General features: G+C 39.9%; 1 protein-coding gene across 3 annotated transcripts in view; it reads right to left on the bottom strand.

Annotated features, from left to right (window-relative positions):
* RASGRP3 (RAS guanyl releasing protein 3) overlaps positions 1 to 23,521 on the bottom strand; it is a 58,583-nt gene extending 35,062 nt beyond the window's left edge. For 2 of the 3 annotated variants that reach the window (XM_005416256.2, XM_031060893.1), the window contains exon 1: positions 23,338 to 23,521. The gene's annotated coding sequence lies outside the window, so the exon portion shown is untranslated. Of the gene's footprint in view, positions 1 to 10,613; positions 10,712 to 23,337 lie in introns of those variants that run through there. The other variant, XM_005416257.2, reaches the window with a different exon arrangement.
* Positions 23,522 to 23,756: the final 235 nt, after the last annotated feature.

The following is a 23,756-nucleotide window of genomic DNA, read 5'->3' as shown; positions in this document are numbered from 1 at the left end:
ACCTCCCTGTCCTCTGACCTTATTATTCCCTCTCTTTTTCCCTCCTCCTGTCCATTCCTTTGTTTTCTCAGTGTTTCCCCCTCCTCAGAATTTTCTGCCTTTTCTTAAATATGTTTTTCCAGAGGTGCCATGAGCTTGGCTGATGGTCTCAGCTGCATGGGGTCCCTTGCAAAGACAGCTGAAGTGGCTGTGTCTGACACAGGGCAGCCCTTGGCCTTCTCCCACAGAGGCCGTTCCTGCAGAATATATGCTTTCACAAGTCACCCAATGGACACAGAAGGGTATTATAAGCCATTTCAAGCCCTAGACATCTAGTCTTCTATGGAAACAGAGGTTGAGTTAATAGGGCCACAGGTAAGAGACCAAGTGGCTATATGGATCCACTCCCATGGACTAGCCAGGTGTTAGTTCAGACTCATGATAAGACCATGGTGTCTGGTACAAGTTGATAAATTAGCATATGTAGTACAATGTGTGCTGACCTAAGATAAAAAAGAAGCTTACAGAAATCATGTGGAATGCCAATGCACAGTCACATGACCAAAAACTTTCAGTAATCAGAAAGTCACTTGATTAAGGCTTGAGCTGCTTAGATAGCATTTTGTTTAGCATTCTTCCTGTGAAACATAACCAAGAGGATTTCAGAGACAGCAGAACACCTCTACCACCACCAACCCCAGGTTTTCTCCATTATAATTCACCTAAAATAATAGCTTAATAACTGGATTTGTAAAAACAACAAAGGTTATATTCCCAATTGCAATACTAGCATTTTATGGAATTGGTTATCTACCATACTTTAGGTTTGTCCCATCCACTTCTATATTTGTTTCCTGCATTAACTTTTTTGGTATTTGACTCTGTAATTTAACTCCAGCTAATAAATGGCAGGAAAATCTGAGCAGATATCCTTGGTTTGTTCCAATACTATGCTGATGACATTTTCCACTTTCCATGGGTCAAGGTAGCAGAGTTGCCCAGAATGCATCAGGTTAAAAGGGAAAGCTAAGGAAGGCTCCCAGCCATATTTCTCAGTAGATTTGTCATGAAAATGATTTTGCTACTCCCAATAAAGTCAAATTACCAATATCAGACATTTGATTAACATATGTGACACCGGGGATGCAGCTCTTCTGAGACTCTTTGTGCTTCAGACACATTAGAGATCTCCAGCACCGAGGGAGAGGACAGCAGCAGCAGTAAGAGTTTCACACACTCTAACTTGATCTTTTTTCAGAAGCCAAGCAGGATACCATCAATACCTCCTACAAGTTACTGCCTGTAAGCCTTCTGAGAAACTCTTGGCAATTTCTTTTGCTATTCACAAACTTGCATGGAGCATCCTTCAAGAGTAAGTCTGCTTTGTTATCCTAGTCAAGTCAGGGTTAAAATACATCTTATCAGCATAGAGTCACAACTCCATACACTGTTACATGCTTATAACGAGGCTGGTCCAGCCCAAGTCAAAAGCAATTGTTTCAGCTATTTAAAAAAACATCTGGGGAAGTAATCAACCCTTCAGTTCTGAAAGACAAACACCCAGAATATTTATTACCATATATCTGTTACAAAATATTTAATATTCTATTATTGTTTACCTTAAACAACTCTGTTCTCTTCAAGACAAGCCAGAAAAATCACATTTATTGTTTAGATTACTAAGAAATCCTAGGCCTTATCTGCCCAGACTTTCTTGTATGTTCAGCCTGAAAATCTACCACAACACTCGCTATGTCTTATTTTTAACTAAGCCAAAATTTTTCAGTAGCAGCATAGTCCCTGGGTAGTGACTTCTTTCAAGCTGTGAAATATTCCAAGAGTTAGGACAGTTTTAGAAATCAGCACTGCTTTATTTTCACACAACTTTTCAATGAATTTTAAGGCAAAGAGGAGTCATAAGAGCATGTAATTCATATTAAAATTCAGTTAAGTTATCAAGGTATTTATTAGACAAGGTTCTTGTCTAATAAACCCATAGCTTCTCAATAATTTTTCCCTTAGGAAAAGCTTTTTTCACTCCATATCATTCTGTAATTTCCAGTTGTTTCCCACTATAGACTAATTACTCATGGAACAGTACTTTCTGGACCCCGCAGTGGGAGACAGCCACCCTGCATGCATTGGTGCCACCCTTTGTGATGATGCCACAGGAATTGCTGACACATATGGAGTTTCTCAAGCCCACCAAGCGCTACAGGCTTCTGCTGGCCACCCAAACAGTAGAGATTATAGCTAAGTGTCCCAAAAAGTAAAATTTTAAAACACTCTCCCTCTTCCACTGGCCATCTCTGCAGCTATGTTGTATGAAGGTAAGAGAAAATCTTTCTCTGCAGTCACAGATACCACTAGAGAGAATTCAACACCTCCTACTTACCTGCTATCATTTTCAGCAATGATGATCATATTTGATTTCTCCCTCTTTCTGGTTTCTTGCCTTTCCCAAACTGAAGAACAACTACAGTTACTGTACATCCACTAAAAGCAAGGGTATCACCTTGTGAAAAGGGGAGCTTAAGTACATGTTCCATTTTTTCTTCTTCAGTCCTGTTAACCCCTACATTCCCTCACATCTCTCCCAAAGAATTCACGATCTATACCTACCCTAGTGTGAGGAGTGGCCTCCCTGTGTAGTGAGAGCAGTTTTGCTGCTGACCTTTCCTCCTGTGACTGCAATCAAAACCTAGATTGGCTTCAGAAATGTCTCGACCGCTTATTTACAGCCTGGGAAGTACTTATCAGCGCAGTAAATTGAAGGCAGCAACTGGTAAAACAATAAAGGCAGGAAGAGGCTTTCAGAGACTTAAATAATGGGAAACTGGATGTCTGAGATGGAGCAAGACAGAGGTAAAAGGACACAGGATAGGACAGAGCTTTGGCTGCTTTCACTCGTTTGGCTGTTACTGTGCATTTGTAATGGGATAATCCTTTGTTTCCCCTTTGATGATAGTAGAAAGTTGTTCGCATGGAACTGCTATTTCCCACAGACCTGTTAACAGGTCCCACACTAGGAGTGTGGCTGGGCCAGCTGCTAATGGCCAGCAACCCTTCTCAGTCCCTGGTGGCAGCTGCCATCCATTGGGAGCGCAGCTCTTTAGGGAGAGAATGCCAATGAAAACAGCACTAGGGAGAGGTGACAGACAGGCATGGGACACACAGACGTGCTGTGTGACCCTTGGAGCCCATGCAAATTGCTCTCTCCTGCACACTCACACAGAGCAGGGTGCCTGGCTTGGGTGGTTTTGCAGCTGCAGAAGTCCCCAGTGCCTCGCGACTCACAGGCAAGAAGCTGTAGGCTGAAACCACAGCCCTGAGATCAGGAGAGATCCAGTATCTTTCTTTTTGGAATTCTGTCAGCAGATGCTGAGCATCAAAATATGTAAGCAGCTTCTCACCTCTAGTTATTATTTTTGAGTTTCCCTTGGGAAGATGGGTGGAACAACGGCAGCTTCAGATTTCTTAATGGTGCAAAGAGGGCATTTTAAACACAGGCATACAGTGCTTCTTGGGCCACTTCAGAGTTTTTCTAAATACTAAACCTCCAATAGAGAAGAGCAGCAAAGAGATTATTACCTGTTTTCAGAGTGTCTTACTAGATTTTGTACTCTTTTTTCAGAGGCAACAAAGCAACCATCAGTGAGCTGACAAAACTTTGTTTCCTCACAAAGCAATCTACTAAGAAACATGCACTGGTTAGTACAAACATGAAGAAACAGCAAACCTCTAAAGCTGTTTATGATACAAGAAGTCTACAGAGTACAGGATATGAGAACAGTGTCACTACAGTACAGGATATGAGAACAGTGTCACCTATATTCCTATATCCAAGCTCTTGGGCCAGAGTGAGTTTTATTAATAACCACATACCTTCCTAACAATAAGAAGCTTGCAGCCAACAAGTTAAATGCCTTCTTTAAAAAGAGTAACATGAGAATGTACTGTACATAAAAATACACAGAACAGCAAGACAACTTGAAAAAGGGGAAGGAGAAGTGTGAAAATAAAATCTCACAGAAAAAAGAGGAAAAGCGTCTTACAGTTCCTGCTTTAATAAGTAATACTTCAAACAAGCAACTTTGATATTTATTTTGCTAATACTATTTTGGCAGTTATATGTTTATTGTATGAAAGAATATCTATCACAGGATTGCAGCTACACAAATATCCCACTTCCAGAGCCACAGAACACACTACTACCATAGGACTTCAGAAAAACAAACCTTATCAAAACCTCTTAGTCAAGTTTGCAAGGTCATGTCTTAAGATACAACATTGTGATTCTTTAAAGCTCATGTATGCTAAGGATTCACCATTATTTGAAAAGCAGCAAGAGCAGGTGCTGTTGCTGTAACAGCTGAGAATCACATACTGCACCCAGTACAATTTGGTGTGGTAGATTAAACGCTGCCAGTTAATTGGCAGTATAACAGCTTTGCAGTGGCCAGTTCAGACCATCCCAAGCAACTTGAAAGACTCTTATTGAATTAATCCAAACATGCTTGTTTTGAATTCATACAGGACACCCATAACTCTTTACTCCTTAGCATATAACCATCAAATTTAAGGACCTTATCAGAATTTCCTTACAGATCTGTTAAACTCCAATAATTCTAAAAAAAAAAATCCTGTGTGTATGTAGTAAAGCTAATATCAAGTGAAAAATGTGGTGAAGTAAGGGGAAGAAATTAAAGGATGATGGAGTTGGTAAGATATTGACTTAAAAGCTGATTTAGAAGCTTAGGGACTTGTTTTTCTTCCCCCAGTATTTAGCATTGAAAGACTGGCTGCTGTTGCAGTCAAGTTTTCAAAACACCTTGGTCTTTTTCAAGCTTAATTACAGGAGCAAACTATAATTCTATAAGCACTAGTATACCAGGTAACCATGCTCAAGTCAAATTCTCCACCAATTTCTAATTCAATATCATTAAATCAGTTTGAGTATTCAAAAAGGAGATGGTTTTGAAACACAGACATGAGGCAAACTTAAGATACATTAATCTGAAAACCACATCTCTTATTTTAGTTCTGCAATATGAGCTGAGAACTAGATCCAAAAGAAGGGTTAAGAGCCCAAATCCTGGCTCCCTTTTACTTCTACAGCCTGACTCCAGGGGTTTGTTTCTCAGCCTGGCCTCTCACTTCTCACCTCCTCATCCCAGAAGGTGACTGTCTAGAGCTTGTAACCACTCTCTGCACTTTTGGTATTACAGTCTGAGTCAGTAACATCAAGAAGCTCCCTACTTAGGTCACTCCTAAATCCTTTTGGATCTGTACACATGAAAGTCCTCTGCCTTGTCTGTTTTAAGCATCCTTTAGTCACACCTAACATGTCAATCCCACGCTACATAGGTGCCATTATGATGCCCAGATTCCCTTTTCCAAGAGCTCTGAAGACTCCTTAAAGCTATGAGAGGTACAGGATCAACTCTTCCAGTTAATGGAAGGATTCCAGACCTCACCCTATCTTGGCTGGGACTACAGAGGAGATTTATCATCCTCAGAACCTCAGTGTAGTTCCATATTACTTGAAATAATGAAGTTTCTTTGGTCTGCAGGGAGCAAGCAAGCAAGAGCATGACTGTGTAATTTAAGAGGATGAGCATTCACTCAAGAGGAGGGGAAAAGGTGAATTCTAGTTCCTGCCCCAATTCCCACTTAAGATAAAAATATACAGACAGTCATTAGGGCAGGGCCTGGAAACCAAGAGTTTTAGGAAGGGTGGCAGCTGTTCAAGGAAGTATGTGTTCATGAATTCAGCAAAGTAGAACATGAGTAACCAAGCTAAAGCAGGCAAGACATCTTTAGCAGAGGAGATTGTTAGTCTTTTAAGGAAGCTATTTCATGAACAGTGTGATAAGGCTGAAATGTCATGGCTATTCTGATTTGGAGGACAAAAATCACTATATATCCAGATAGTGAGTTGACTCAAGCCCTAATTCAGCAAACATTTTCTGATGTAATTTTCCCCACTGCAATCAATTATGTATTTGCACAAGCTGGTTTTTTTTACTTCCCACTAGCAACACCAGAAATCTCCAAACAAGCTCTGGGCTTGAACAATGAGTTGCTGTGAAACAACCAATTTACCAACATGTGCCACATGAACCAGTACCAAGATCATGGATTAGGTGAATCTAAGTGAATTATCGATTATGAATAGAAGCCTTTCTGTAATAATGCTACTTCAGATTAGGGAAATTCAGAGTTTAAACTGGAGAAATGTTCATCTTTCTAAAAAACATGTACAAGAACACAGCATTATGACAAAGAATATATGAACCTTTGATCATGTGTCAAAGGCAGCCTTATCAACATGTTTAGCAAGCATGCAAATACCCCCCATACAAGCCATGTTCAGTCTATTTGACCATATCGTGTATGGCTTAAATTCCAGTCTCTAAGACTGATTTCTATGTTGAAAATCTTCAACCTGTTTCAGGCATGAGGAGTAAAATATACTTCAGAAATAATGGAGAGTACTTGTTCATCTTCCTGCACACACTTGCACACCAGACCCCCTTGCACATGCCCATCACTGCTCTGAGAGGAACAGGTTTCCAAAGAAGGGGTTGAAAAGAGAGGCAGTTTTAACAGGAGTGGAAGGAGTTGTATATGGAAATGTATTGATGTATATAACATGGAATATCAATACATGTATATATCAGCCACTGTATATTAAGCTTGGTATGACTTTTGTGGTAGTCCAAAGCAGACATACTCCTGAATCATTAATATTAAATTTGTGTTAATTTAAGGTGATACAGTTATTTTCTCTTTGCAGGAACTAAATATATGAGGTATCTGAACAAGAATAGCTCAGGTCTCACTAATTTTGCACGAATTATTATGCCTGGCAGGTTCTCAAGATGCTGAGGCCCACTCCCCTTGCCTGAGAAACTCCAGATCATTAGTAAGGAGCATGTACATAAATCACAGGTGGGAGAGTACTCTGTAGAGAGAGTCAAACCATTTCACTCATTTGAATGTGGTCAAGGGGAGCTGTTATTCAGAGAAGTGAGACAGCAGATGGCCACCAAAACAACCAGAGTAGTTCTCAGGGGTAATTGTATTTTCTGCTGAGCTGTAAACATCAGCCCTGTGGGTATTTCCACACACCCACATGTTGATCCTGACCTCATACACACTTAGGGGTTAGCTGAGCTTTCTGATGGGATCTCTCATGAATTCAGCCCGGCAAATACCTATGTATTTGCTGGATTAGTCTTCGTAGCTGAACTGGACTCACCAAATCTGTTTTGTTGATGTTGCTGGCACTTGTAGCTGTCAATCTTTTACATTCATTACAAGAGAAAAGTTCCCCCCCTGTTACAACACCTCTATTCTGGTGGTCAGGTGGTTTTTAGATATGTTATACCGATAAGAAAACCAATTAATGAAAAAGTACTACTTCACTGGCTATTCACATTGAATAGAAAAAGCACAGAGAAAAGCAATGAAGAGCTAAAACCAGAAGACCTAAGAATTTGTTTCAGGCTTCTGATTCAAACTCTTGGGTGTAGAACCTTGCTATTTCTGACTTGTAAGGAAGGGCCAACTTGAAAACATATCTATCAAATTTAGCAGTGAAAAGTGAATATGCCATAAATATGTTAAAAGAAAACACTCAGTGCAAGTTGTTCAGAGTACCTGTACAAATGTATTGTAGCCAGGCCTGGGTAGCTTAGGAAAAAAGAACATGACACCAGTGCCCTTACAGTATTTTTAAAAGTAGTTTCCTCTCTTTATTCAGGAATATCCTGGGAGTGGCTCCTTGGTACAATGGCATTTTCAACTAGAGAGAGGGGCTAGCACAACTGCATCTGCCTCTCAGCTGTATGTTTTGCTCTAGAGCAGAAATATACCCATTCAGAGACCTGCCAGGCTGCCCTCATCATGTCCTCAGAGTACAGGGAAAAGATTTAACAGGAACCTTACAATGCTCTCAGCGACAAGGGTCAGCACTGAGCTTCTGCACAGGGACAGCAGTGTCCCCACTGTTACCCAATCTCCTGTACAAGGTAATAAAAAACAATCCAGGGTGAACTTTCAGTTTTATATTGGGCTTTCTAGAGACCCATCAAGGGGCAATCCAAGGCTAGAGCAAAGAATGCTGAAATTTAATTACTGTGCTTCATGCTTATGCAGACTTGCCTGACTTACATGAACATAATGGGGGTGTATATTCAAGAAGCTGAGCATTGTTTTTTATGAGACCAGGAAATTATAAAATAATGTAAAAAGGTGGTGGTACAGAGGCTGTGTTTTCTGCTCAAGTGCAAAATCAGCGTGTGCCCCAGTGGTTTTCCATGTCTGGTGTTGCAGTGACAGATATTGCAGGTAGAATTCATGAGAAAAGCCAAAAATTGAGGAGAACCTGATGACTGCACTTATTTCTCAATGCACACTGACTGTGTTTAACTGTAAATATTCACATTAAAATGAGTTAGTGATAAGGATTGAAACAGTTACACTCTTGAGAATCTTGTGATGATTGGGTTTTCTTCATCTTGTGGACAGAGAATTTAAAAGTCTCATCATGAGTCCTGAGTTTACATTACTGCATCAGAATCAGATACAGTAATGACAGCTGGAAGCTGTAAATAGAGCAGGGTTTTTTTTGTCTTAAACTTTGCAGATCCAGGTGATGAGTTATTCTCCTTGATTGCAAATTACCTTTATAACCAACAGTAAAGAGGCACAAAACTGAGCTCTCCCATCACATTTCTTTGAGACAGTTCAGTTACACTGTAAGGAGATGTTTTCAGACATTATTACCTGAAGGCAAGCTGAGTAGTGCAGTTATCTAATGTTTACTTTGCAATCATGATTTTGTCTCTTTTATATTACACTCAAGTCCCAGCTCTGCAGGAGAAATAATCAGCTGCACAAGAGGCACACATAGCTGGCTCCCAGTCCAGCTGGTGCAGAGCCATATCATGGCTTTACATCAGCCTGCTGCACCAACCCTGGCACAGTGGTTCTGGAGAAGCAGGGAGGAAGAAGTTACAGCAGGTATGGAGTGAGCTCATATCTGTTTTCTGGTGGATTTGGGGTTTAACTTAGGTTTGCAACGAGTCCTGGACAGTTTGCTTAACACAGAGCACTCATTACAAACACAAAATACAGTGTCTGGAAACAAGAACACCATGGCATAATCTTACTCAGAATCAGAATTCCTACAGTTCTGAAGAAAAATAAACTTATTCTGATATCAGTAATAAAAAGTGACAGGAAACCAGTTATTCTCCCTGCCCCAGATGGAATGGAGATGTGGACATGCTGGAGAGGCCCCATTGCAGCCAAGGTGCCCAGGACACCACGGGCTCCTGACACAACACCAGGCACCTCAGGACCTGTGGGTCTGCTCTGTTAATGGTGTTCCACAGTATCCCTGTGGGAGGGCTGAAGTGTGCTGAGAGTACTTCAGCTCTTGGTTCAAAGGCAAACTACCCTTGGAGACACAAACAGGCAGGAAGCCACACAGTCTTCTGGTTTTGCGAAGAATTGAAACCAATTGACATTTTCCCATAAAATTACCAATTAACTGTCAAAATCATAAAAACTATGGTTTAAAAGAAAAGTAAAAGTCTTCAAAAAGAAGTAATGTTTCACTTTCTTATAAAAGAAATATTTGAAAAGCCTTTTCTCCCCACATTTAAAGAGAGACTGCATGCAACCTGTCAGTGTTTCCTCTTAGACCTTCCTCAGCAGGACCCCACTGCTCTGTCTGCCCCTCTTTAACCTTCCCCAGAGCAACTTAGTCTTATCACATATCAAGATCCATCACTCATTCACCTGTTCCCATTCCTCCTAAGTCTTCCTCCAAAGAAACCTGATTCATCTCTATGTAAATAATTGATCAAAAGTTCCTTTTTATGTATCCTACACTCTGGTTTTGAAAGAAAACTTCTGACTGTAAGAGTCAAAAATTATCAGACAGGGACATCAATCATTCATGAAGCAAAACCACAAAACATGCAAGTACCCAAAAATAAGTTGAATTAAGAACTTGGAGAAATTTAGGAGACTCCTTCCCCGGTTTTTGCAATTTTTCAATCTTCACAGTCTAATTATATATTATTATTCAGAATGGCTCAATAGTATTTTAATCAGTACATCTTCAGTCTTCCAGCATTTCTCTGCTTGTACCTTTTCCTTTAAAAAAATCTCTCCATTCACCCTCAGAAAGTAACCAGTCACAAGCAATTTTGCTCAGATTGATTGCGCTGTTTGGAGGGAGTACCTCTGTCAATTCCTTACGCTAGTACTTTTAAGCCAAACACTGAAATTTCTCTATACTCAAGTTGCATCCCTACCTATTGACTAGCTCTACAGAGAAAGGAAAACACAATCATCATAAACAGCCTCCTCACTCCATCATCAGTCCCTTCCTGGCTAGCACGAGGGTGAAACACCGTACCTGCCTTGTCCCAAAAACAATGCTGTTAATCACAGGTCAGAAAAATGCAGGCAATCTGACCATGAATGACTGCTTATCAATGAAATTTCAAAAACATGCTTCACTCTTTCAAGTATTTTTGTGAAAAGTCTAGGATGAAAATGGGAAAGCAGTGACAGTTTAGAAAAAAAAATCAAAAACAGGGAAAATCACTTACTGTACTTGGTTCTGCAGAGGTATTCAACACAAACATCACCCTTCCTTGTCCAGCTGCCAAGTGCTAAAGCATGAAATGAGCAGCTGTTTCCTTCAAGCTGGGGCTGTGTGTCTTAACTAGTCACATGCCCCTCCTGATAAATCTCACTGCCGTGCCAGGAGGTTAGAATCTGAAGATCATTCTTCCCCCTATTAGAAAATCCTTTTCATAATAGCAGCCTTTGCTGGAGCATTTGACTGGAACACAGCGCTGTGTGCTCCATAACTTCTGGTTTTTGGTGGTAGGGTTTTTTTAAATGACTAACACCGAACAGTAGATAAGCCTTAATCGACAGCAGGGGCAGCACGAGTGGAAAGTTAAACACATCCCTGTTGATTGCTTCAGGTTTTTTCTGACTTCAGATTTTGCTATGTTTTAATACAGGAATATAAACAGGAACAGTAAAATTTAAAATACTGTTGCATTCCTAGCGTCTTTAACACCAGGCCACTCCAGTGATCATGCAAAATATATGAACAATCCCACTTTTGGAGATTACTTGTTCTTAAGGGTAACATTACAATCTTTTAGGTTTGGACAGTAGAGTGATGAGTATTAATACTTTAATTTTGGCATCTGGCATTTTTACATCATGGCTTTTGTGGCTGCATTTTGCCAGACATTGTATAGTCAGTCTGAGACAGACTCTTTGAGGTGAGGACTATCAGTCTAAAGAGAGAGAGCAAAAAGAGCATCCTTATCCCCACGTTCCCAGATGTAGGACAAATGAAGGAGAAATGCTGAAGTCAAGAAAGGAACAGGTTTTGATGGAATTTCCCAGGGTGATATGTAGTCACACATTACTGAAATTCAATGGAGACTTTACACTTAACTCCCTTTAGCTTGGTCACACATTTAAAGATATTTAGGTATTTAAGGACAAAGGCGTACAGTCACTGGTATTTCAAGGGTGAGGTGCAAAAGATCGTTTTCTGAATTTCTGAAATTCCCACCCCACATATAGGATACACTGTGCTGGAGCCCTGGCAGTACTGCAAACTGGCAAGATTGAAGGTACACAGGCAATTGTCCATCAGTATAGGATGTGCTAATGGTGTTTTGATGTTTGGTAAGCAATCCAGATCCTGCAGACAGCACGGTCTCATTGGATTACAAAGGGCATTCATTATAGGGCATTTTTCTGAAATACAAACTGCACCAATAGATAGTGCTGTAACAGAGATTTGGGCAAATTAAGGGAATTTCTCAGAGCCAGGTGCCTGTTTGTAAAATTGTTAAAAGAGAATAGCATATCTAGCTGGCACATTTGTCAGAATCCAATGCAAGCCAGCAAATCCCTGAAGATGAAGTCTGCAGTGACAAAGGGTAACTCGGGTCGCTTCCTTTGACCTTACCCAGCTCTTCATATTATATAAACCAGCACATGGTTACAAAACCACTCAGCCAGCAGTGCTGCCAGCATAGCCTGGAGCAGGGAAGAAGCCCTTGTGCTAATTACCCATGCCTGCCTCTGTGAGCTTCTCCTGTTTCTCCAGGGAAACAAGTTTCCAGAGAACAACCTCCTGCCCTGAAGGAGCTCTCTGGACCCGGCCAGGCATGGGTGTATCCAGCTGTGGGGAGGCTCCGGTCCCAGCCTGGGGGGTGAAGGAGCTGTGGGGTTGGGGGCTTTCAGCTTTTCATGAGACCTGGCCTCCTCTTGGCCTGAGTGAGGTCAGTGCAGAGGGAGGAGGGAGGCCTGGGAAACAAGGAATGTTTGCTGCAGGTGTGTCCTGAGGTGCAGTCAGGCTGGGCAACACCTCAGCAAGTTGATCCTCATGTTGTCCTGGGAGACTCCAAGAGACTGTCCCAGGGCATGGGGCTCTGTGACCCAGCACAGCTGCTGAGGAGCCTCTAAAAAAGGAGGCTGTAAAAACTATGAATTTAAAAATGAAAAACAAACCCACGAGGAATGAGTTCATTTAAATTTAGGCCACCGGAGGAATGGCAATTTCCAAAAGGGAGCGGGAGCTGCCCTGGCAGAACCGAGTTGGAAGTTCACGCAGACCCTGGGCATGGATCACAGAACTGGATATAAACACCTGACCTCGCTCAGAGAAAGGAGAAGGCACTCACTGTGCTTTAAGGCACAGCCCATTGACCAAATCAGTTACCCTTGATAAATGCCATTTCATTTCCCCTAAAATGCACTGAGATCAGGGGGAACAGAACTTTACATGCAACTTTAAAATTAAATTAAATCCTAAATTTCTTTAGAACTTTGAGAAAAAATACTCCTTGTTGATACAGGAGAAAACATGACTGAAATATGTTCCAAAATAATCTATTTGTCCACAAATACCATTTTTATTACTTTTCCCATTTCTCTGATTATGCAGTATCAGCTGCACTCTTTTACATTTATCAGCAACCAGTCACATAATTGATTAAATACTGGTGGTACCTGGGCCATTTGGAATAGCACAGAGCACAATGTCATCACTCTGCACTGAATGGCTCTCTCTATTTGGTAGCCATGAGCCATGATCCACATGGGAACATAATTTGATGATAATGACTGAATGGCAATATTCCACAAACAACTTGGGATACACTGCCTAAAAATAAAAGTAGCCTTTGTACTTTCTGAAATGAATAGACAAATAAATTAATTTTTGTGGCTCTGTAAATACTGCTGTAAACTGCAGTTTATGTGGGAAAATCTGTATCTATCCTCATGCTAGACAGACAGCTTTAAGTCATTGTGAAACAGAACAGGGAAATAATTCCTGAAAATAAAAGTCTTTAAAATTTTGTGGGGGTTTTCCTTTTTTTTCTATTCTTTCCTAGGTTTTAAAAGAAATACCGACATACAAAAGAAGATCAGGTAGTTAATGCAGCTACAAAAAATTAAGTGTTGTGTTCTTACATCTATCAGATAGCATCTTAAATATGACAAAAGCTTTGTTGTGTGGAATACAGCAGTATTCTGCCTTCTCTTTCTGCTGAGAAAACAAATGAGGACTGGATTGAAAAGGGTACATTTCTTTCTCCATGGAAATTCATTTGCAAGTAGGACACGATGATCCTTGTGGGTTCTTTACAACCCAAAAGATTCTATGATTAATGCCTCAAATAAAAATTGAGAGATGAACACAGATTTCTCAGTCATGCTAAAATGAGACATGAGAAATACAGAAAAGGAGCAAGAAAAAATAAGTACAGTCAGTACTGAATTGTAATAGGGATGTATAAGGTAAAATTTTTAATGTCACAAGTATGGATAGCGTTTAGAATAGCCTTAAGGAACTAAAGAACAGAACAGTTGTCCATTTTGGTTTGGGTTGAGATCAGGAAGATTTTTGGTTTTACTGATGCTGGATAAATGGGTCCAGAGCCTCTCCTTATGGTACTAGAGGCTTTATTTCTTGGCTTTTTTTAGACTGTTGTTTCTCTCTCTTTTTCTTTTTTTTTTTTAATGCACTTGGCTATGTCTTGCTTATGTGTCATTTAATTTACTGTAGGTGTTTTAATTTAGAAATTGATCTCTGATAGAGAGCTTATCTCAACATCAGTGCTTTGATACTGTGCAGAATTTTGAACTATAGAGTCATTTTCTGCATATGGCAGTTATGGACCTCTGTTATGTGGGTTGCCTGAAAATGTCTCTTTTCTGTTAACATGATCTTCTGGAATTTATGGAACAGGTGTAAGACTCTCAGTGGACATAAATGTCAGGTTATACTAACTGCAAGTCTGTGTTGCTAGGTTTGTTTCCTAAATGGCTGCACTCTGTATTCGACTTCAGCCTTTTGGAACATATAGAACTCAAACCTAACAGAGAAACTGCCTGGTTTGCTGGTCTGCCTCCCTGTCCCAGACAATATATAGCCTTCACTATCAGCTGAAGTGAATGAATGCAGACCATGGAAGCCTTCACCAGACAGGATGCTTTATAAATACCTAAGTCTGATTAAAGGGGCTGCTATAAATAGTGCAACAGCTCTTACACACAGCTTCCAGCTAAAGGACACATGAGGGGCAGATCAAATAAGAAATTTTGCTGAAAATACTGCATATAAGGCTCTCAACCTTACATTACATTAAATCAATTTTAAACATTTTTGGGCTATATTACATCTCTAGCATTCTAAGCCAGTTCCAGGTTCTTCAATGCAATGCTCTAGGGGGCACAGGAGTACTGCAAATACCCAGTGTACCTCCCCTTTTGTGCCAAGGGTGCACCCAGTACTCACATCACCTCTAAGAGAGTGAGAGTTGACAGGATAAGTTATCAAATTAGAGCATCCTTGGATATGATCCTTGATACCAGTCCTTCCTTTATATCATCAATTAAATGTCATAATGGAGCCTAGACAATGCTCAGAGTCAAGGCTGCTGGTTGCTTTTCATTGGAAAACAGTGTCCTTCAGTGATTTAAGTATATGAGAAAATAGTAGTTTAAATGGAAGTTTGATATGCTGTGTACCCATCTGAAATTCAGAGTTTGTGAATTAAGCTAAAATATCCAATAATTCTATTGTCAGAAATTATGGATGGAAAAAATTGTCGTGCTCTATTAAACATTTCTTTCAAGTTGAAAACTGTTCATAGTTCTAGTCTGTGAAGTACAGACCTGCTTTTTGACAGCTCAGCTGCACCATGGCAGGGAGTGGGGGATTTTTCTGTTGACCTAGTAAACATTCAGCCCAGCTACAAGCCTCTGACCAAGGTTTTCACTTGTTACTGTGACTCCTGAATTCTCTGGGAATTAAGCCACTCTGCCAGTAGTCTGTGCCCTGAGTGCTTCTCATGCCATGTTCCAGAGGGGCTCTGCCTTGTCCTCTAGGCTGCCTTTCCACCACCTTTGGATGGCTCTTAGTTTTCTCCTGAGCCCTGGGTCTGCTTAGTGGAAAACCCAGAAGCATATGCCTGGGATGGAAGGGATAGGAGAGAATAGAATAGAAATAGAAATAGAAATAGAAATAGAAATAGAATAGAATAGAATAGAATAGAATAGAATAGAATAGAATAGAATAGAATAGAATATCTCAGTCTGAAGGGACTTGTGAGGATCATCTCTTTGGATGAACATCATCCAAACACGAAGCACAGACCCATAAGAGTAAAGGAGAGAGGATCCAGGAGGTAGAGATGGAAGGTGGAAGGATGAAGCCTAAAGATAAAGGTGGAAGGCAGCCTTCTCTCTCATGTACATTACTGGTGGGACCGCCCTCCTTTTCCTTCTTTCCTCCTGTCGATGTCCACCTTGGAATCTGTACACTGGTTTGTGGCAATGCTGTGCACTCACAGCTGCAGGTTAATGGGAATTACATCTTAACTTATGTGATATTTTCTTTAAAGAAATATAGGCAGATACTAGACTTTAGGGATTACAAATTCGGCATGAAAGATAGGGGAGGGTCTTATTTTTTCTCTATCTTTGGTTCTCAGATTTAGAAAGGGATGACAATGACTGATGGGATGAATGAAAATCTCAAACCTACTCAAACAAAAATACCCCCATCCACAAGACAACCCTTATCACACTTATTCCTGCCTTTCCAAAGCCCACAGTATTCACAGAGAAGCTGGAAATTTATAGTTTCTTCCTTATATAGACATGTGTAAGAAATTTTAATTATTAAAATTGTTACCACTATTGTAAGAGCACTGCTCTTTATTTCCAGTTTGCTTTACTTGATTTAGTTTCACCTTGAAGTACAGAGGTGGTATGAAAAATAAAAGTTGTTCTGCACTCTGAATGCTAAAGCAGGCTGGCATCTCCCTTGCTAAGAGATAGGGCGAAATTGTGACATGCAGTGATAGCAGGCACTAAGAACAGCTTCTGTAGCTGTTACAATAGACCCATGATTACAAAAAAACCCCAAAAAAACCAAAGCAACAAAAGCTCTTCATTGTCTGTTACCAATTACATTGAACACTTATATTCCACAGGGTGGATATACTCATTTCAGAAACAGAGCTTGAAGAGTGTGTCCCAGTAATTCTAGACTTAGATACACTAGCACAAAAGCACATCTATCATAAAGGTTTTTTTCCAATACTGTCTAGATTGAAGATTTCTAAACAGAGTTGTGTATTTGGAAGAGATTTGTTCTCTAGGTGTCTTCAGCCATCCTCATCGTGAGTGATGTGCTGAACAAAGATGGGACATTGCTGTAATGTTTAATGTACAGCAGCTCCCAGTTTTTGTTGTCTTTTCTGCATCTGGTAAGTTTTAGCTAACCAGTACTTCCTTTACCATTTAAAAATCTCCAGTAAGTATGTGGGTTTTTTTTCCACACTTGTTGCAAACAGATACAAGAGTCCAAGAGTATGACATCAGGGCTTTTCTCTGAGTTTTTCATGACATCTTCTCTCAGACTTTAAATGAAATCATAGTTGTACAGAAAGTTTTCAATTCTGTGAACAAATGTTTTAAAATGCACTTATTTCTGTTTTACTAAAAGTACCTAGCTTTCTGCATTTTACTTGTCTCTCCTATTGTAAGTTGCTGTCCACTTTGTCTTGTATAAATAATTTCTGAGAATTATTTTCGCCCAAATTTTACAACAGAGAGAATGTTATCTGCCAAATTTATATTAGACATGAATAGCGAAAAACATGTTTTTCACTTTATTAATTTTGACAAACATGTTGTCACCACTGATGTCACAGTGGTTCTTGCTCTGGTAAGTCAGTTTTTCCCCAGTGACGCAGCTCAGGCTGGTACTGGGTAAGTATCAGCTTAGAGCACTACATGCCAAGTTGCAACATGACATAGTCCATTTGCATTGACATTGCAAGAGTGGAAACAATGGAGGTTAGTAACAGACCCAGAGAAGAGAAAAAAACCAGCCTATTTCCTTCCTCTCCCTAGAATAAAAACCTGACCTTTTTTAACAGTTTCTGTCAAAACACTAAAAATTAATGCACTGCTTGCTTATGAACAGTAGCATTTTTATGCATTGTATGTAAAATGAGGCATGGACCACAAATGCCTACCCTGATAGAGCTGTCAGGCAGGATCTCCACTTAGTCCAACACACAGCATGTTTATCAGCCAGACTGTTATCCAGCAGCCTGTCTGAAATCTGCTGTGAATGTCTCAGGGTTCATACTCCCAGCTTACTCTGAGATGAGTGAATTTGCATGCATCTGTGCCTTCCTACTATGCATGAAGTATTCAGTGCAAAGACAAGAGAGAGTCTATTGCTTCCATGCTCCTTAGTTGAGAGGAGATTTGCTTATTATAGTCACAACACTTAATATTTTGTATGACAGAGCCCCTTGGGGCCAAGGTCTCTATAAATAACTGCTGGATTTATTACACTTATTTTACTCTGGGCCCTTCTCTGCTGTTAGTTCCAGTTCAATTTCTTCTAGTGTTATAAAGACATTATCCTCCTCTTTTACATTTTGACTGCTTTTAGCTATTGCTTAAGACAGTTATTCCTAATAGAATATATCTGAGTGAATAGAAGGATATCAGAGTGATGTGCTGGGTCCAGAATTCCACACAGGCTGTGTTCCAGTGTGAAACCACAGCACTATATGAAGGCAGTATGAAAGTTCTTTTTTTTTAAGAGAGAAAGAAGAGACTACCCATGCTTGGGAAGGACGTCAAGCAGCATGGAAAAATTCAGCATTAATCCACTTCTCTCTCTTGCCTGTTCCCATTTATGAAGTTATGAAGCATATTTTGTAGTTCAATTGAGACTGAATTTGGTTTTCCTTTTCCCTTTAGTAATGACCTCATCTTTGAAGATTTATCTTTGTCTCCAGCCTTCCAAGACAATTGTGGTACGGTAATAATCCAAAATAACAATGGAACACTGTGCTGGAACACTAGGCTGGAAAAAAAGGTGTGTTAGAATATAAAGGATTCTAAGAATGCTGAGTTGTCTAAACAGAGATGTTGGTACACATTAATTTCTGTTCTTTCTAACTCAGGTGAATTACAGCTCTATAATGTAAACAGTCATTAACCAGTTAGTGAGACCATGCCAGACCTGTCAGCTTGACTTTAAATTCTTTTGTCCAGCCCCACCAATGGAGTTATTTGGTGCATGGCTGGACCATGTTGGCAGAGCAGATTGCACACAGCGCTCTGTGTCGCACCATAACTGCTCTGGCTGTTCAGTGCATTTCTGCTGTCTTGACCAAGTGGCACATCTTCACTGCAATACTGGCAACAGGGTGGCCACCCTGCATTTTCATTTTCCTGGGGCTGTGTGGTGCTACACTATAGAACCATTAGAGCCGGGTTGTGTTTTGCACCATGCAGTTGTTTGAGTCCACAGAGTTTGTTGGGGACCATTGTGATAGATGGGTCTGCAACCATTACAAGGCAGGGGCTTGGGAAGGGACACTTCAGAGATTACATCCAGGTGAGAGAAAATTGCTGCAGGGAGTTTAGAGAACAGCAGAGGACTAAATCTACCTCTGCATAAGGTAGAGTGTTTGCTATTTCCCTCTGCTGCTGGACAAAAGCTGGGAAAACCTTTTCCTTCCCCTAGGGTACCCCTCTGCTTCCCAGGAAGTACTATACTAAGTAACAAAGAGATTACCAACCCTGAAACTCAGCTTACATAGGAAGAAGATAAAGAGAAAAATACTTCTCAAAGCCTTTTTTTTTTTTTTTTGGTAACCTAAGACATGAAGATACCTGCGTGGTTATCGGGTTATTGACCAGGTGAAGTTGTACTCTCAGACAGTCTTTCTTGTTCCCCCTCTTATTTTTTGTTAATACCATATATTGTACATATCCTTCTACATCACTGTTGCTGCTGTGTGTTCATGCAGAAACCCACTGCTACTAATCCTTGGAAAGGAGAGCCCAGGTCAAGCCTCCCACTTTTTCTCATCTGTTGCTCAGAAACTGCCTAGGTGTGACCAAGTAAGAGATTTGACAGATTCATTCTAGGTGTATTTTTCTATTTAGTTAATGTATCTATGTTTCATCTGTTCCCAAACAATGGCTCCTATTTTGTACCACAATTTGCTGGGATGAATGAGAGAACTTCAGGTAAAAAAACATATCTGCACTTTGGCATAAAGATTGGTTTTAAAGAAGCTTTTTCCAAAATCCTTCCTTATGCAACAGTACTTTTCTAGTCCACTAGAAGAATAGGAAAGCAACCCAAGTAAAGTTAATGGCTTTTTCTGATAGCACAGAGACTTCTGGGAGAAACAGGCCATCTTCCATACACACATTGACCTTCATCCCTGTGCAGTAAGTTGGTGCAAAGCCTGCACATTCAATTCCCATTTGAGCTAAAGGATTTATGTCAGCCTGAACAGTTCTCACTGTTGTGGGTCGCTACTCATGCGTGTAGAACATTGCAATCTTCCCCTTAAACTTTTATCCATACTCTTGTGTTGTAAGCAGGGAAGCTTTTGGGTTTTGGATAAGAGAAATGGTGAAATGTATTTGTAGTCAGACTAGATGATCTAATGACTCTGCCAGGCTTTAAATTTTATCAGTCTGTTGAAATAATTTTGCTTGGAATCAATGAGACTGCCCATATGCTATAATTTAAGCACCTGCATAAACATTTTCACGAGTCAGGATGTTATTCAGCACATAGTTATGAGCTAGGTGTTTTAGACATTATAAAAAAAAATATTTGTTAACACTAACATTTCTGTTGTGTTGGACAGCTGCATCTCTTTGTAAAACTATTTTGATGCTATTCAATACTGAATGTTGATTTCTTAATGTGTTTTAACTGGGTTTCTTTTTGTGTTCCCTCTTCCCCAGTTCTGTTTCTCGAGTGAGACTACTGTAGACTGCATGTGTTCTTGAAAAATCTTGCTTTGACTACTCCAAACACTTGTAACTCTCTGCTCTTTGTTTCTATAATGTTAGTGGGCCTGACTAAATGGTGACTTTGAGCACAAAGCTTCCTTGTAAGAGTTTCTGGTAGAGTGGAATAAGGGCTTAGAGAGAAATTAAGATACTTACACCGGAGCAATTGCATGAGGAATAATAAATCTTACTAAACCTGAGCTAGCTTTGCAGGAAAGCATGGCATGACTTGTCACCCAAAGTGCATTACTTTTTAAGTCATGTGATTTTTCTTCAAGTCAGTCAGATTTCCTGGAACCAGAAATCCATACTGCCCACACAGTAGTGACAGCTGACTGAGGTATTTATTTGACAACCCTAAACCTCTTTAATTACCTGGTAAAATAATGTCAGGGTAGGAAGCATGTGAACCTCAACTTCCTTTGGTATATCAAATTCTCATATTTAATTTTTAGCTTGGAGCTTTAATAATTGCAGCTCTGTTAGTACTTGTGAACACTCTAAAGTGTTTATGTAGAAAGAATCTCCTGCAGAGTACTTAGACCCTAGCAGGTGGTAAGATTTTATAAGGTGCTGGGGTGTAAATTTCATTCTAAGCCTTCTGAAATCACAGAATCCCAGAATAAACTAGGTTGGAAAAGACCTTTGAGACCATGGAGTCCCAGCCTGTGACCTATCATTACCTTATCAGCTAAACCATGGCACTGAGTGCCTCATCAAGTCTTTTTTTAAACACCTCCAGGGACAGTGACTCAACCACCTCCCTGGACAGCCCATTCCAGGACCCAATCATTCTTTCAGAGAAGTATTTTTTCCTCGTGATTCTATCTTCAGGACAAAACCCTGTGTTTGCAAACTTTGAACTCATGAATATGTGAACTCTTGCAGTTTAGAAACAAGTCTTTATATGTGTGTGTTTATCAAGAGTATTAATTAGGGAATTTTTCAGTACCATCTGTAGTACTTTTTCCAAAGGCAAATGTGAGAGTGCATCAGTAGATTTTTGATCACCTTTTCCTGTAAACTACAACGTAACTGGCTGGTTTGTAAATTATCTTCTTCTTAAGCTAAGGAAATGTTTCTGTTTTGCTACATTCACGCAGTGGTACCAAGCTTTAAAAAAATGTGGTGAGTGCTGCTGACCTGAATAAATAAATCTGAATGATACAGTGTGTACTGTTTAGTTGTATTGTAGTCATCACTGTGCCACTGGCATCTCAGGGAAATGATTGCCCTTATTCAACATAAGAAATTGGAATGTTTCCTAAATTTTTAAATTAAAACATTCTTTTTCTGTTTCTGCTTAGTTTTTGCACAGGGCAATCAGTTACTGAAATTGAAAACAAGGAATGCTACCTGCACAAGAGCATGCTATGATAGTTACTCAAATTGCACTCTAAAGAGCTTTCTCTTGCAAATATCTGCACAAGCTTCTAGTTTTACTGCCATTTTAGTCTTCACAAGACCAGCTTATAACCAGCTAGAACTGCTGTAAATTACCAAGAATCGCTGTAAATGCTGAGTACTTTGAAATCAGACAAAGAAAGGCCTGATCCTTTCCATGAGTGTTGGCTCACATCTGCTTCACTGGAGCTGCTGCTTGGCATCCCCTGGGTCAGGGTTTCAGCAGACTGCTGCTGTTTACAATTGTCCTATCGAGGCTTTTCACCTACATGGGTGACATCCTGCCTTGCTATCTTCACAATAGCAGACTCTAAACATAATAGCATCCTATGGGGATACAGTAGAATAACAACACATCATACTTCCTTTGTAGTCACCAGCAACATTTTACCATAAACCCCTAATCCTAGACAACATCTGCATAACAAATTAATCATCTGAGCATCACATGCTTAGAGGCAATGTGTTAACACAAATGAGACTAATACAAAGGTTATTCTCATAGATCCTTCAAAGAAAATAAAATTTGCATGATGAAAACCTGAGTCTGTTATTCTACAGCTTCTATTCTTCTGCCTGCAAATCACAACAGCATTTCCTTTGTTAGAAGCGCAAAGGACGTGGTGAGAATAAAAAAAAATCAAACACAACCTTAAAAAACTCAATTTTTCCATCTTAAAACTCTGTCTTGTTGATGGTAACTCAGTGAATTAATATGGTCTGTACACTGATCTTTCTTAAAATGGGGCTTTTTACACACTCAATCATGATAGTGTGATAGTGTGTATAGCATCTGAAAATCAGCAGATTAGAAATTTCCACTCATATTCTACTGTCAGTTTAAATTAGAGCTCATAATGGCAGCCTGTAGTATTGCAATGCAAGCAACAATGAATAACAGATCTTGATTTGATATCTATATGTAGTATATTTTTGTATATATGCACACACACACACACACAAATTACTTGTCATAATAAATTCTAAAACTCTAGAAACTTTCAGGTATTTTAATTCAGGCTAAGTTCCTACCTTCAAGTCTACATAATAAGACTAAATTATCACAAAATTTGCATTACATATATTTTCATGTGTTTTTATATTCCATATTAACACATCTTGTATAAATATATATTTCATATCCTTCTCCCTCCCTCAGTCTTTTTCTAAATCTATATTTTTAAATGAATGCAGAGTTGACATCATATTTTCCTTTGGGACATATATTTACCATAACATTTCTCCAGTACTTAATCACAATCTGTAAGATGAACATGACACAAGTCAGGAAAACAGCAGTTATGTCATGGATTTATGGCAAAGGTTTCTTTTGCATAAGAAAAGTTCTGAGGAATCCATAAGTGAATTCAGATTTCTTTATCTAAAAATCAGACATCCTGCCAAACCTTTATCTAAAAGTCAGTTGCCATTCCTTCTCCAAAGCTCATTCTTTTTTGGTTTACCATCCTGGCCACACCTGAAAAGAAGTGGAGCATGCAGCAAGCATAAATGCCAGAAGGAGGCACTTACCTTAATTTGATAGGTAACTAACTTGCATCCCTCTCCTTTTTCAAAGAGTTCTTCTCAGGATATGGAGGTGCTGAGGTGATTTGCTCCCAGCAGTGTCCTGCCCATGGCTCTCCCACTCAGCAGCCCTGGCAGGGCCCTGTAGAGAGAAGCAGGATTGTGCTCTGTTCCCTCCCAGCAGCTTCACTGGGGCTGGGGCTCCTTTGAGCTCAATTAGTTCGAGATTGTTTGGCTAAATGGCAGCCACACTTCCTTCTATTCTTTCCCAACTTAGTTTTCCTGCCTCCAGTGGTGCTTTTTCCTTTCTTTGGACTATAAATAGGCCTGTCACAACACAGTCTATAGCAGTAAGGAAGGCAGGAAATGCATTTAAACAAAGGAAAGATCTTAGGGGGTTTTGCCCTCCCCTGCCAATATAAGTA

This window comes from Geospiza fortis, unplaced genomic scaffold, assembly GCF_000277835.1.
Source record: "Geospiza fortis unplaced genomic scaffold, GeoFor_1.0 scaffold41, whole genome shotgun sequence".
NCBI classification, from domain to species: domain Eukaryota; kingdom Metazoa; phylum Chordata; class Aves; order Passeriformes; family Thraupidae; genus Geospiza; species Geospiza fortis.
This window is presented reverse-complemented; position numbering and strand designations above follow the sequence as displayed.